Source organism: Mustela erminea, chromosome 1 (assembly GCF_009829155.1).
Source record: "Mustela erminea isolate mMusErm1 chromosome 1, mMusErm1.Pri, whole genome shotgun sequence".
NCBI lineage: Eukaryota > Metazoa > Chordata > Mammalia > Carnivora > Mustelidae > Mustela > Mustela erminea.
Window position 1 is genome coordinate 128,122,766 of NC_045614.1, and position 13,579 is coordinate 128,136,344.

Below are 13,579 nucleotides of genomic sequence, written 5' to 3' on the forward strand. Positions count from 1 at the left end.
TGGATACAGACATGCACATCCAATACACACAGGCATTTGTGAGGAACTATCAAGCAGGGGCATCTGGTAGATCATCCCCCCTCCCCCAATTCTAGTCAAGCTAGCACAGGAAATGAAAATGTCTCCCCAAGTACCAGTGTGCCAGAAGACATAATGAGAAAGAGGCAGATCTAGACTATGAAACCACAACATCAAAGGCAAATTTATACTAAGAAGATTAGATAGGCAGATTTGCATCCAACTAGTTTCAGTCTAAAATAAGCCAATGTGGAAAAAGATTTCATTTTCAAATGTCCATTACAATTTCCTCTAAGTACTAAGATCACCTCTAGAGAAATACAAAAGAAGCATAAGCCATAAATGCATATTTTTCTCTTTTAACCCAACAGTTTCACTCTGAAATCAATAAAGAAACATAAGGCAAGCTTCTAAGTTTCTCATTCTCGTATATGCAATAAATAAATATACATTGAATTCCTACAGTGGGAGAGGAATTATTCAGCATTATTGTAGCATGATCCACTAGATCTACATTTTAAAACTTCATTATATTCTGCTTAAATGTTTATAGGCAAAACGGAGATCAGATTTTTTTTTTTTTAAGATTCTGGCCTGAAACTGTCCATTATAACTGCTGTAAACCTGCAAGAGTAATGAAAATGGATTCTTAGTTCAATGCATAGTAACTTTACAACTGCTGGGTAACAGGAATTAGGCAAGAGAAACAGATCGGGGGTGTAAGACTGCAAACACAGGGGAGTCGTACTTGAGACAGCCCATAGGAATGCTTCTCCAATCCTCTGAGTTACTGAAGCCAAGCACATGGTGTCAAAAAAGGCTGTCTCTCCCTGTGAGGAAAAAAAAAAAAAAAGAAAGAAAGAAAGAAACTTGCGGAGTAGACAAAGACGCAAGAGAATGAAATTGGAAGTCTTCCAATGACAAATTATTAATACCTTCTCTTTGAGAAATTGCAAGCAGGCAGAAAAAGGTCTAACCTGAAGAGAAGGATCAAAGACGGAAATAAAAGCTTTGATGCCCAGGTTGCTCTGCAGCCCCAAAGCACTGTGGAGCCAGGAGTGCAGCCAGGAAGATTGTTAACTCCAAAAACAAGTGTGGAATGAATTGGTTACTTAATCCCTGGGAGGATACAGAAGTCGGATTAGGTAGTGATTAGCTGCTTCTCAAATTTAGTGATGCCATTTCATTTGAAGCTAGGTATTTATATTTCTTTAGATTTGGCTCTAGAGTTTTTACATCTTTAAAAACCCATGCCAATGGTGGTGATTAGTTGATATGAATGTTTTATCTGAATAAAAAGTTTATTTCCCAAAAGAGAACATTATTGATTGGGTCATGTGGTCTAAAGTGAGATAAAGGTACCTATCCTGGGAAAAGCTCAGCTGGGGCTGATCAGACAGCCACAGCCTTGCCGTACTGTTCGTACTGAGATGAGGACCCAAACTGCTGGCATAATGACTCAAAGAAAAAGAAACCGCCTTTCAAGTCTGATTTTCCAGACTCAAACGTTAAGTCACAAGGCAAGGTAAATAAAATTCTGATCCCTCTGTTAAGTTACATGTTCAATATACGCATTTAAAGCTCAGTTTGTTTCAGGCCCTTGACTGGGAGCCTGATAATAAAGACGCTAACATTCAGTCCTGCCCTCAAAACTGCCGTCTAGAGATCACAGAACCTGAGACTTTGAAGTGATCTTAAGGTTGATCTCCTTCAGGAGCGCAACTTTGCTGTCTCCTTTACATCTACTCTACCACGTGGTCATTCATAATCTAGTTCTGTGTCTTCAGCAAGAGGAAACTTTCTATTTCCCCAGCTAAATATTATTCCCTTTTACATTTTAAAAAAAGAAAAGTTGAAAAACACATAGAGTTGGGCTCAAAGTCATGCCACTAGATAAATAAACAACAAACAAATGGAAGAAATAATCATTTTAATAAAGCCTCTGGAATTGGATCTCATGCATTTTCTTTTTGCTTAGCAAAAATATATTACTTGGCAAATGACACAAATGCATTATCTTTGTTAATGATCAGATATCAAAAGACTGTCTTTAATGTGAAGGTCTATTTAAAATCACAGTACTTAATCTCACCTACTGATTCCCAGATGGCTCCTATAGGTCACAAATTACAACAGAGATAAGCTGAAGCCAAATGAAGCATGACATAATTTAAAGCCACAAAGAAATCTCCTGAAAGTCTGTTTTCTGTCTGACCTTCCTTCTGCCAGGACTCAACATGGCTTATATATCTACAGAACAGGGTAGGGAAGTAAGAAAGTATCTTTATAAACAAAGAGGGAATATTTTTAGTTTGTAACAGTAGACCTTTGGGTATGATGGGAGCCACCTTTCCTGATTTTTGAAATGCTGTATGGTTGCTATTGTTGCCATTCTTTTTCTTGAATGCAATCTTTACTATCCCCCATTATGGTAAAATACAATTGATCCAGAATAGTTGAAGACAATTCTCATTCTCTGAACAATCTGATTACCTTAAGGACACATACCTTTTAGAAGGATTTCAAAATATTTAAAAAGGCAATGAAACATTCATTCCTAGCTTATGCCAAACAAAATATTGGTTGAAGCTTCAAAGGGGACTTAACCATTTCTCTTAACCACCAAGAAAATTCCTCAGCTATTTGGAACATTTCACTCTTGTGGTCAAAGATCTGGTACTTAGGGGAAAAAAAAGAAAAAAAGACCTGGTACAAATGTCTGGTACAGTGACTTGTTAAATTCATGACTACGTGAATGAACACATGCATGAATGGTTGAGTGAATGAACATGTAACATTTCCAACAGAGGTGCATAGCTAGCCTTTAAGAACCATCACGTCAGTGAACTCATTAGACTTCAATTCTTTTTCGGTTCAGGCAAAATATCAGCTATCATTTCCTGTTTATGAAACTGTTAGTCTTGTTCAGTTTTAATTTCTTTATTACCTAACTAACTTTTCTTATTTGTTAATTGGCTATGAAAGGCCTTCCTCACCCTAACATACATTTGCCCTAATGTATTTATAAAAATTTAATCGCTGTTTGTAATGAATATTTTTTTAAGTGACATTTGAAAAACATGTTTCCTTCTTTAATTGTGCTGTAGTCATAAAGTAGGACTATCTAAATGAGAAAAAGAAAATTAAAAAAGGAAAAAGGACCTTGAATCACATTTTTGAAGAGATACTCAATATATACTTTTATGTTTCTTACAATAGCACATTAGTCTTAATTTTCACTTCCTCCAGCATTAGTATGAGTTGCTTCCTTTCAGTTGTAATATCCATCTTGCTCACTCCTTTTCTTCTATCTTTTTGCAATGTGGCTTCTTCTACAGAGCCATCAGCATTTATATGCAATTCTCTAAGTTAACAAAGAAGTTACCATTGAGATTATCCAGCATTCAGAACTTCTCTAACCCACTGCTAACCATACATTTCATTGTACTTTTTTTGTTTCTCGTTAAGTGGAGATTATCACAACTGATGTCTTACCGGAATATTTCCTTCTTGTATATGTGAGTAACTCAAGGCCAACAACCACATGTTTCTCTATTCTATGAGCTGTACTCTGTCTACAGTGAGCATTCATTTGCACTAGAACCAAAACAAAGAAAAATATTTCTCTACTAAACTCCAAGTAAATGGAAAAGAAGCCACACAACTTATATGTAGACTGCAGGGAAAAAATAGTTTTAGTTTTCTCTTTAGGTATTCCCGACACGCTCTTCAGCCAGCTGTAATATATTCTTGTTTAATTCACAGATTTATTTTGACCCTTCTCCAAGGTCAGATGTAACATAAGCATCTCAACCTTGCAGCAATTGCAGTATCCTGGAGAAGATTATTTGTGATAAATGAAAGCTAAGCAGGGGTCACTAGAACTCACAACAGAACAAAACATATCATCTCTTCTGTCAAAATGGAAAAATAGCCTTTATTTGAGTTACACAACTAAATCTCCAGTTGTTAAATATTCCTTAGCATTTGTCTTTAAAACCATTACAATAACTTCAACAAATAGTCATTCAAAACGCAGGCAGTTTCGTAGAGCTTCAGGTCTCTTTTACTTTATTCTCCTACTCCCCCACATCCCCTTGTCTCCAGCATTGTTCAGAACTAACAGATTACAAAAATGTTATTTTTGTACTTGCCTTCTGCAGCTTGCCATCTGATTCAATAAATGGGTGAGTTAAGCCATTACTTTCAACCCACTTAGGCAATTCAGACACCATTGTTCTTCAACAACAATGAGGAAAGCCCTCATCCAGTACCATCCTGTACAACTGGGCAGCCACAGAATGCTACTTAATTCTCCCTGTGCCCCACACTTACTAGAAAACAGAACACAGATCCAAAGCACTTTATTTCTGAAGGAGACTGTTCCTCTGACAGGGATTAGCCAGCTAAGATGTTACAGGGAATAGTCCCCATAAGCGATTCCCTCACTTCTGAAAGCAACTGCAAGTTCAGGGGGTTCCCAAAACCACCCTTATGTGTGATGACTTGTTACAGGGACTCACAATAATCACTAAAAGCTACTGCATTAAAATCAGTCAAGGAAAGAAGGGCATAGGGCAGAGATGGGAAGTACCACAAGCAGAGTTTCCATTGTCCTCGGTGAAAACAGAGCATGTCACTTCCCTGCATGTGACAACACGCATAGACTGCTGCCAGTCAGAGAAGCTCAGCTGAGTCCCATATACAGTTTTTATTGAGACTCCATTACATAGATGTGATTGATTGACTGACTGATTGCCAACTTGGATGATTTCAATCTCCAGTTTCTGGCCCCTTTGGGAATGACCCAATGCCTCTACGAATGTCATTGTTTCTTTCTGGTGTGGCAAGAGCCCCAACCTAAGACTATCCAAGTGTGTCCAGCTCTTACCCTAAGTCATATTGTCAGACTATCCAATGACCAAAAGCCCCTATCAGATAGCACATTACAAGAGCTGAGAGATTACCTTCCAGAAGCTGAGGTCAAAGGGCAAACTCTTTTTGCATAAGGTTAAATTCTTTACAGTACATCTTCACTTTCTCATTAGCCTTTGATTCGGGGCATTTATCTCAATGGTAAACATACTTGCTATGGTTGTAACTATGCCCTTAGGCATTCTGAAGGTCAAGGGAGATTTATATAATAAACTAGAGATTAAGAAAGCTAATTTATAGTAGAATATGCCTGCAGAAGAGAGAAGGAGGGTGGTAGGTGTAAAACGAAGCAGGGTCAGAAATACAGATCTTGGTATTATGAGCTTGAAGAAACATAGCAGGAGTTCTTTCCCTCACTCGCAATAGTGAAGGAGTGGACTACCAGCAACTACTTCTACTTGCCTGGAAGGCAACAAACACAGCAAGTTCTGCATCTCTAGGTGGAAAGACCATGAACAGTACATATGGAGGGGGTCCTCAAAACTCCCCCTACAAGAGCTTCCTACCTGCTGACTCCCAGGGCTCTGTCACTATTTAGGTTAAACATTGTGTTTTCACTGTAAAAATATGTTAAGCCAGTAGTATACATGAATTCTTTAGTTTGAAGTTGTTTGCTGAGAAATGTAATGGAACTAATTCCATCTGATGGATGAAAGAGAGAAAAGAGAAAAATATGAATTATGAAATCTGCATGGGGCCCTGAATGGAGAGAGATGAGAAAGAATCCCGCAACCTCACTCTGCCCTCTCCCTTTCTTAGCCCAGCATAGTACACAGTGTTGTCAGGGGCCCATAGCAAGCCTTGCTTACCCCAGGCAGCTGTGTGACAAAACCATAAAACACCAGAGTAAAGATCTGGGTTGAAATCCTGGCTCAGCTATTAACAAGCTGTGACTTGGACACATCAGTTAAACTTTCTGAGTCTCTATCCCCTTGATTCTAATTTGGGATTAATGTGAACTCCCTCATAGAGTGGGTGTGAGGCTTAAATAAGATGACATATGGGAAAGCACCTTCTTAAATGTGTTTTTTTTAACTGCTATATAAATATGTTATCATTATTATTAGTTGAGCAGATTGGAAAAAAAACTAGCTTTTTGACTTCCAATTTTGAGATATATATATATATATATATATATTCCCTCAGAACAACTGATTTCTACAAAATAATAATACTTCAAGAATATTATAAAAAAATATTACAGGACAGCCCCAGAAAAAGGGTTATATAGACACCTGGGTCTGGAATACATAGGAATCTAGATATTCTTCTGAGAGAATCATAATATAGCACATTGAAGGCTCTGGAGAGTCCTGTAAGAATGAACCCAATATCGGGCTATTTTATATAGAATTTTCCAAACTGTTTGGAACAAAGAAACTTTCTTTCCTCTAACATTTCTTAAAATCCAATGGAAACAGTGATCCAGAGAGTACATTTTGAGCTTTTTTACATGGCACCTTCAGGGAAGTAGGCTGCTTTAAGATGAAACTGAACATCTCTCTCCCAGCTGGCTGCCAGAAACTCATTGAAGTAGATGGTGAACATAAACTTCTTACCTTTTATGAAACGCATATGATCACAGAAGTTGCTGCTGATGTTCTCTGTGAAGAATGGAAAGTTCACATGGTCAAAGTCAGTGTGGTAATGACAAACAAGGCTTCCCTTCCCAATGAAGCAGGGTGTCCACCTGCTGCTGAGTAAGGAGCACTCCAACAACAGACCAAGGAGGACTGAACAAAGAAAGCTCAAATCTCTTCGGGGTCGTATTGTGGATACCAATCTCACTGTTTCCAACTTTGTCACTTTAAAATAACGGCAGAAGGATATTCCTGCACTCACTGATACTACTGTGCCTTGCCTCCTGGGGGCCAAAAGAGCCTGCAGAATCTGCAAACTTTTCAGTCTCTCTAAAGAAGATGATGTCCACCAGTATGTCATGAGAAAGCCCTTAAAAAAAAGTCAGAAACCTAGAAGCAAAGTGCCCAAGATTCCGCATCTTGTTACTCCACATGTTGCTCCAACACAAATGTTGGTACATTGCTCTGAAGAAACAGTGTACTAAGAAAAATAAGGAAGAGCCTGCAGAATATGCTAAACTTTCAGCCAAGAGAATGAAGGAGGCTGAAGAAACACACCAGCAACAGATTGCCAAGAGTCAGAGGTTGTCTTCTAAGAGAGCGTCTACCTCTATGTCTGAATCCAATCAACAATGAGATTTTCTAAGAGTAACAAATAAATAAAATCAGATGGCCGATCTCAAAAAAATTTTTTTTGAGAAATACAGTAAAGCAGACTATTCATGTTTAAAAAGTATATACTCTAAAAGCATCATGTTCTGCACATCCAGCTTTTTACTATGCTTGACTGGGAGGGAAGAGAGTGCTCTGGGCAGATGCTTCTGTTGAGAACAAGGTCGGGATTTGTGCTGCTGAATCTCTACCTTCATTATCACCCAGTCTCTCAATTCTCTTGATGATCACTATTCTCCTCTCTGTTTTATCTAGGATTTGATTTTTTTGTTTGGCATTATCTTCTCTGCTATTCTATTTTGTCTCTTTTAGGAAATACACCTTTAAATCACCATCAAAACAATCTGTCACCATTTCACTGGGTGCTAGTACTGTCTTGTCCGGAGAACAGCACTGAGGTAGCAGGCCCTCCAGGTGCTTCCTCCTGTCTCCTATCCCCATCTTCCAAATGCAGACTCACCCAACTGCCCTGACAGCAAGAATCTTGAAGAGAAGTTTCATTTTTCTTTAGAAAACATAAAACATCCTAATCAGTTAAGGGCATTTTAATAATTGTTTATCATATTAGTAGTTTCTAACACTGACCAGCCTAAACTCTTGCAGAACAGAGTGGAATGCTCCATTCCATTGATATCTATTACTAAAAGACTTTTATTATCAATTAAAGAATTTAATGTTTTCAAAAATAACTAAAAAATGAAATTGCACTACCCAAACCAAACTGATACATCCCCAAAGCCTCTGTTGACAATGATGTTGTTAGTGCATTTCTAGTTCACTATACCTATATATAAATAAGCCTAAGTAAAAACTCATAACATACACACACACACTATATTTAAAATTCATATGACAAGCAAAAACTCATCTACACTATTCTTTTTAAAAAAATGAACGGTATTCTGCAGTAGAGCATGTTAACTTTTTTTTATCCAGGATTTCTTTCTTCAACTATGTTCATTAGGTTCCTTAAGAGAAAATAAGATGTGAACTTGTAGTGAAAAAAAAAAAAAAGAGGCAGTTTTATAACTTACCTTGTACCTACTAGAATAAGATAAGTCTGATATTTTAAAAAATAAATTAGTTAATTAAAAAAAACCAACAAACCACTTCTGGCAGCAAGAAATGAAAAATAAGAAATGAGTGCATGCAAGATTTGACCATTTCAATGATATAACATTTTCTTTTCCCTTGGGTCTATTGTTTCATAATTATATCTTTATATTTTTATCTTTTTTAAGTATAATTAACATGTAAATTTATAGGGGCACCTGGGTTTCTCAGTGGGTTAAAGCTTCTGCCTTCAGCTCAGGTCATGATCCCAGGGTCCTGAGATCGAGCCCCGCATCGAGCTCTCTGCTCAGCAGGGAACCTGCTTCCCCCACCCCCGTCTCTGCCTGCCTCTCTGCCTACTTGTGATCTCTCTCTCTCTGTGTCAAATAAAAAAACAAAAAAACAAAAACAAAAACAAAAAAACCATATAATATTATATTAGTTTCAGGTGTACAACAACATTGATTCAACAATTCTATACATTAATTGATGCTCACCATGGTAAGTATCGCCACCATCTATCACCATAAAACATTATTACAGTATTATTGATTATATTTCCAATGTTGTACTTTTCATCTCCATGATTTATTTATTTTATAACTGGAAGCTGGTACCTTTTAATCCCTTCATCTATTTCACTCATTCCCACTCCCACCTTCCTTCTGGCAACCACCAGATTGTTCTCTGTATTTAAGAGTCTGTTTTTTTGTTTGTTTTGTTTTTTATATTCTACATAGAGCTTAAATCTTATGGTATTTGTCTTTCTCTGTTTGACTTATTTCACTTAGCATACTGCCCTCTAGGTCTATCCATGCTGTCTGAAATGGCAAGGTCTTATTTTTTATGGTTAAATAATATTCCATTGTATACATACGCCACTCTTCTTTATCCATTCATCAATCAATGGAAACTGGGTTTGCTTCCATATCTTGGCTGTTGGAAATAATATTGCAGTAAACATACAAGTGCATACATATTTTGAATTAGTGTTTTTGTTTTCTTTCACTAAATACCCAGTAGTGGGATTACTGGATCATATGGTATTTCTATTTTTCATTTTTTTTTAAGATTTTATTTATTTATTTGACAGACAGAGACCACAAGTACACAGAGAGTCAGGTGGGGGGTGGGGGAAGCAGGCTTCCTGCTGAGCAGAGAGCCCGATGCGGGGCTCGATCCCAGGACCCTGAGATCATGACCCAAGTCAAAGGCTTAACCCACTGAGCCACCCAGGTACCCCCTCTATTTTTCATTTTTTAAGAAAGCTTCACACTGTTTTCCAAAGTGGCTGTACCAGATTACATTCCCATCAACAATATACAAAAGTTTCCTTTTCTCCATATCCTTGCCAACACTATTTCTTGTATTTTTATACTAGTCATTCTGATTTGTGTAAGGTGATACTTTATTGTGGTTTTGATTTGCATTTCCCAGATGATGGGTGATTTTTTGTCTATTAGCCATTCATATGTCTTCTTTGGGAAAGTGTCTATTCAGGTCATCTGCCCATTTTTAATCAGATTGCTTGTTTTTTTTGCATTGAGTTGTATAAGTTCTTTATATATTTTTTATATTATCCTCTTATTGAGTAAATGATTTGCTAATATCTTCTCCCATTCGATAGGTTGCTTTTTAGTTTTGATTGCTTCCTCCATTGTGCAAAAGCCTTTTATTTTGATGTAGTCCCAATAGTTTATTTTTGTTTTTGTCTCCCTTATTTCAAGACACATATCCAAAAATATATTGTTAATGGCAATGTAGAAGAGATTACTGCCTATGTTCTCTTTTAGGGAAGAGGTTTCAGATCTTACATTTAGATCTTCAAACCATTTAAATTTATTTTTATATGTAACACAAGAAAGTGGTCTACTTTCATTCTTCTCCATGTAGCTGTTGTTTTCCCACTCCATATTGAAGAGACTATCTTTTTTCCATTGTCTATTCTTATCTCCTTTGTCATAAATTAACTGACCATATGGGTATGGGTTTATCTCTGGGCTCTCTATCCTGTTCCATTCATCTGTGTGTCTATTGTTGAGCTAGTATTTTTTTTTTTTATTACTTTTGCTCTGTAGTATAACTTGAAATCTGGGATTGAGATACCTTCATGTAGCTGTATCTTTAAAAAACACTTTATATATGAAATGCTCCTCTTAAAATCTCAAGTGGCATTACGTATCTGAGGAGTCGCAATCCAAACTATTTAGCTTGGCAATAATGAGTGCCGTGGCATTAATCTACATTTTTATTTGCCACAATTCCCAAGTCCAACTCCCCAACATGACCTCATTCCTGTGCCCCTTTAATTTGTTTCTGAGAACACTGTTCATCATATTATAATGATTGGTCTTCCTGTCTCTGTAACTGGAATATAAGCTTTTTGATAGCAAAGCTACATATTTCTTACACAAGTCAGAAACAGTCACTCAATACATATGTGTATAATGAGCAAAACTTTAAAGGAAGAGAATCATTAAGCTCACAGTTTTTGTAGAAAGACTCCTTTCTCAGCATACTGACCAGGTTTAAACATGAAAAAGTATAAATCCCTTTTAGAGACATGCCATCAACTGTATTTTTCATAGACAAGAAAGTATACATACTTTAAAGAAACAGACTTGCCCAGTGGTTGAAAGGACAAACTGGAGAGCTATCCTGCCTGAGTCCACACCCAGGCCCCATCATTTACTGCATGTATGATCGCAGCTAAGTTGCTTAACCTCCCTTTACGTACAAGGCTGTCATCTCTAATACGTAACTATTCATGACACTTACCTTACAGGACTGTTGTATTAAATGAGCCAACATGCTTAAAGTACTTAGGACAACTTTTGGCATGAATCATATAAGCCTCACTGGTGCTGGGTCATTCTCCTCTAAGACTGTCATATTTGCAGTATCAGGCAATTCTCATGCAGCCTTTTTAAAATTGCATCTTATGTTTACTCACACTGGCCATGAAAAGCATTCCTGTGAGGGTGTATTAGTAAAAGCATTTTTTTAAAGTTGCTGCTTTCAAATCAGTGCCTGGGCAGTAAATTTTCCAAGTGGATTCCAAAGAGTAGAATGCCCCTTTAGCAGGCTCACAGGAAGATGTCAGATAGTTATTGCTTTATTTTCCTCATAAATGGTCTACCCATCCCTTCACTGCACTTGTCCCAGTTCCTGTCAATACTGTCTATCTTCTGCGAAGTTATGTAAAGCAGAATGCAATCACCTTAATATGAACTTGCCAGAACCTTTTTGAGGGCTTAAGGCTCTAACGCAATGCATCTTTATGTGGCAAACAAAATGACACTGGATTTTACACTGTCAGCTCATGCTAAGAACCCATATCAATTTATCTCCATAATATAACCTGCTCCATTTCATACAATTGCCTTACAATGCTCATTTAGGACTGCAGATTATTAAGTGTGTTCAATTAATGACTTTGCATTTTTCCAAATTAAATCTTCTTCCCACACTAATTTTATAATTCAATTAAAATAGGCCATCAAGATTTCTTAGAATGATTTGCTCTTTATAAACCCCCTGCCATTTTTTCTCCATTGTCATTGTTTTAGTAGGCCTACTGCTGAAATGAAGCTGTGGAGAAAAAGAAAATGTTTTCTAACTTCCTATATTACTTTGCTAGGGCTGCTATAACAAAGTGCCACAAACTGAGAGGCTTTGGCCCTGGCTTTTATCATCTCATAGTTAGGGAAGCTAGAAGTCTAAGATCGAGTTGTCGGCAGGGTTGCCACTGTTCGAGGGCTGTGAGTAAAACTCTCTTCCTGCCCCTCTTCTAGCTTCTAGTTTACTAGCAGTCCTCGGCTTTCCTTCATGTGTAGCTGCATCAGCCTCATCATCTTCCCATGACATTCTCCCTATGTGTGTGCCTCTATGCACAAATTTCCCCTTTTTATGAGGACACCAATCACACTGGACTAGGGAACTGCCCTATTCCAGTGCAATCTCACCTTAACTAACTATATCTGCAACAACCTTACTTCCAAATAAAGTCATATTCTGAACTACTGGGGGTTAGGATTGCAACATATGAATTGGCAGGGGGGCTCGTATACCAACCTATACCACTTCCCAGATCCAAAATGCTCTTGTAGACAAGTCATTTTGAAAATTCTTTGGTTCAACCTCCTATTCACATAGAACAGATACATCATGCAAAGAACTCACTGGATTTCTTGAGAAACCTACTGGTTCACTCCAAATCAAACCTGTGACTCAACACCTAAGATTTGCCCAGATTTCCCACAGGATGGGAAACAAAACAGCAACAGGAGACTTTTCCTCTTCATTTTGTGCATTTCCTCTAAGATTCTAAGATAATTAGGGCACCTGGGTGGCTCAGTCAGTTAAATGTCTGACTCGCGATTTCAGCTCAGGTCATGATCTCATGGTTGTGAGATCAAGCCCTGCATCAGGCTCCACACTGGGCATGGAGCCTGCTAAGATTGTCTCTTCCCTTCTCCCTCTACCCCTTCCCCTTCCTTCTCAAAAAACAAAACAAAAACTCAGAGAATTTTCAGTCAATCAAAGGAAGTAATGCTTGGATAATGTTTTCCAAATTACAGATCACAGGCATTATCCCATGTGACTCTCACAAATAACAACCTAGCAGACAGGCAACTACATCAAGTATTTTTATAAAGGAACTGCAATTTGAAGGTTAAGCTTACAGGCTCTGAAGCCAGAACAAATGGATATGGATCCCACATCTCTTTGCTTCCTGGTTGTTTCATCACATACCTCTGTCAGATACAAAAATGGGACAAATAAGAATCTTCACTTCATCAACTTGTAAAGATTAATAATTTAATCCATATAAATTGTTTAGAATGGTATCTGGTATATGAAATGCGTTCAGGAAAATGTGAGCTATTATTTTACAAATGATGACATTGAGGATCAGGGATACAAAATGACTTCTTCAAGAGAAGTCAGTGATGAGACCCAACCTCAACCTCAGAACTTCTGCGGCCTTCCATGTCACCAGACAGCATTCCTAAAACACTTCATCTATAAAGAGCATAAACATCACACTCTGAAGTAATGAAGACACTGGGCACTCTGTCACAGGAGTAGAAGAACATCGAACACTGTTATATGCTCAAGAAATCCCAAATGCCCAGGGCACTTGGGTGGCTCAGTTGGTTAAGCATCCAACTCTTGATTTGGGCTCAGGTCATGATCTCGGGGTCCTGAGGATCCAGCCCCATGTTGGGCTCTGTGCTCAGCAGAGAATCTACTTGAGATTCTCTCTCTCCCTCTCCCTCTGTCCCTCCCCACCCACGTGCACATGTGCACTCTCTCTC

The 13,579-nt window shown here is 37.8% G+C and overlaps 1 protein-coding gene and 1 pseudogene across 1 annotated transcript in view; one reads left to right on the forward strand and one right to left on the reverse strand.

Moving 5' to 3' along the window:
• Positions 1-13,579, reverse strand: part of LOC116589954 — a 321,862-nt gene that overhangs the window by 238,603 nt on the left and 69,680 nt on the right. The window lies entirely within an intron of this gene.
• On the forward strand, positions 6,439-7,187 carry LOC116589943 (annotated as a pseudogene).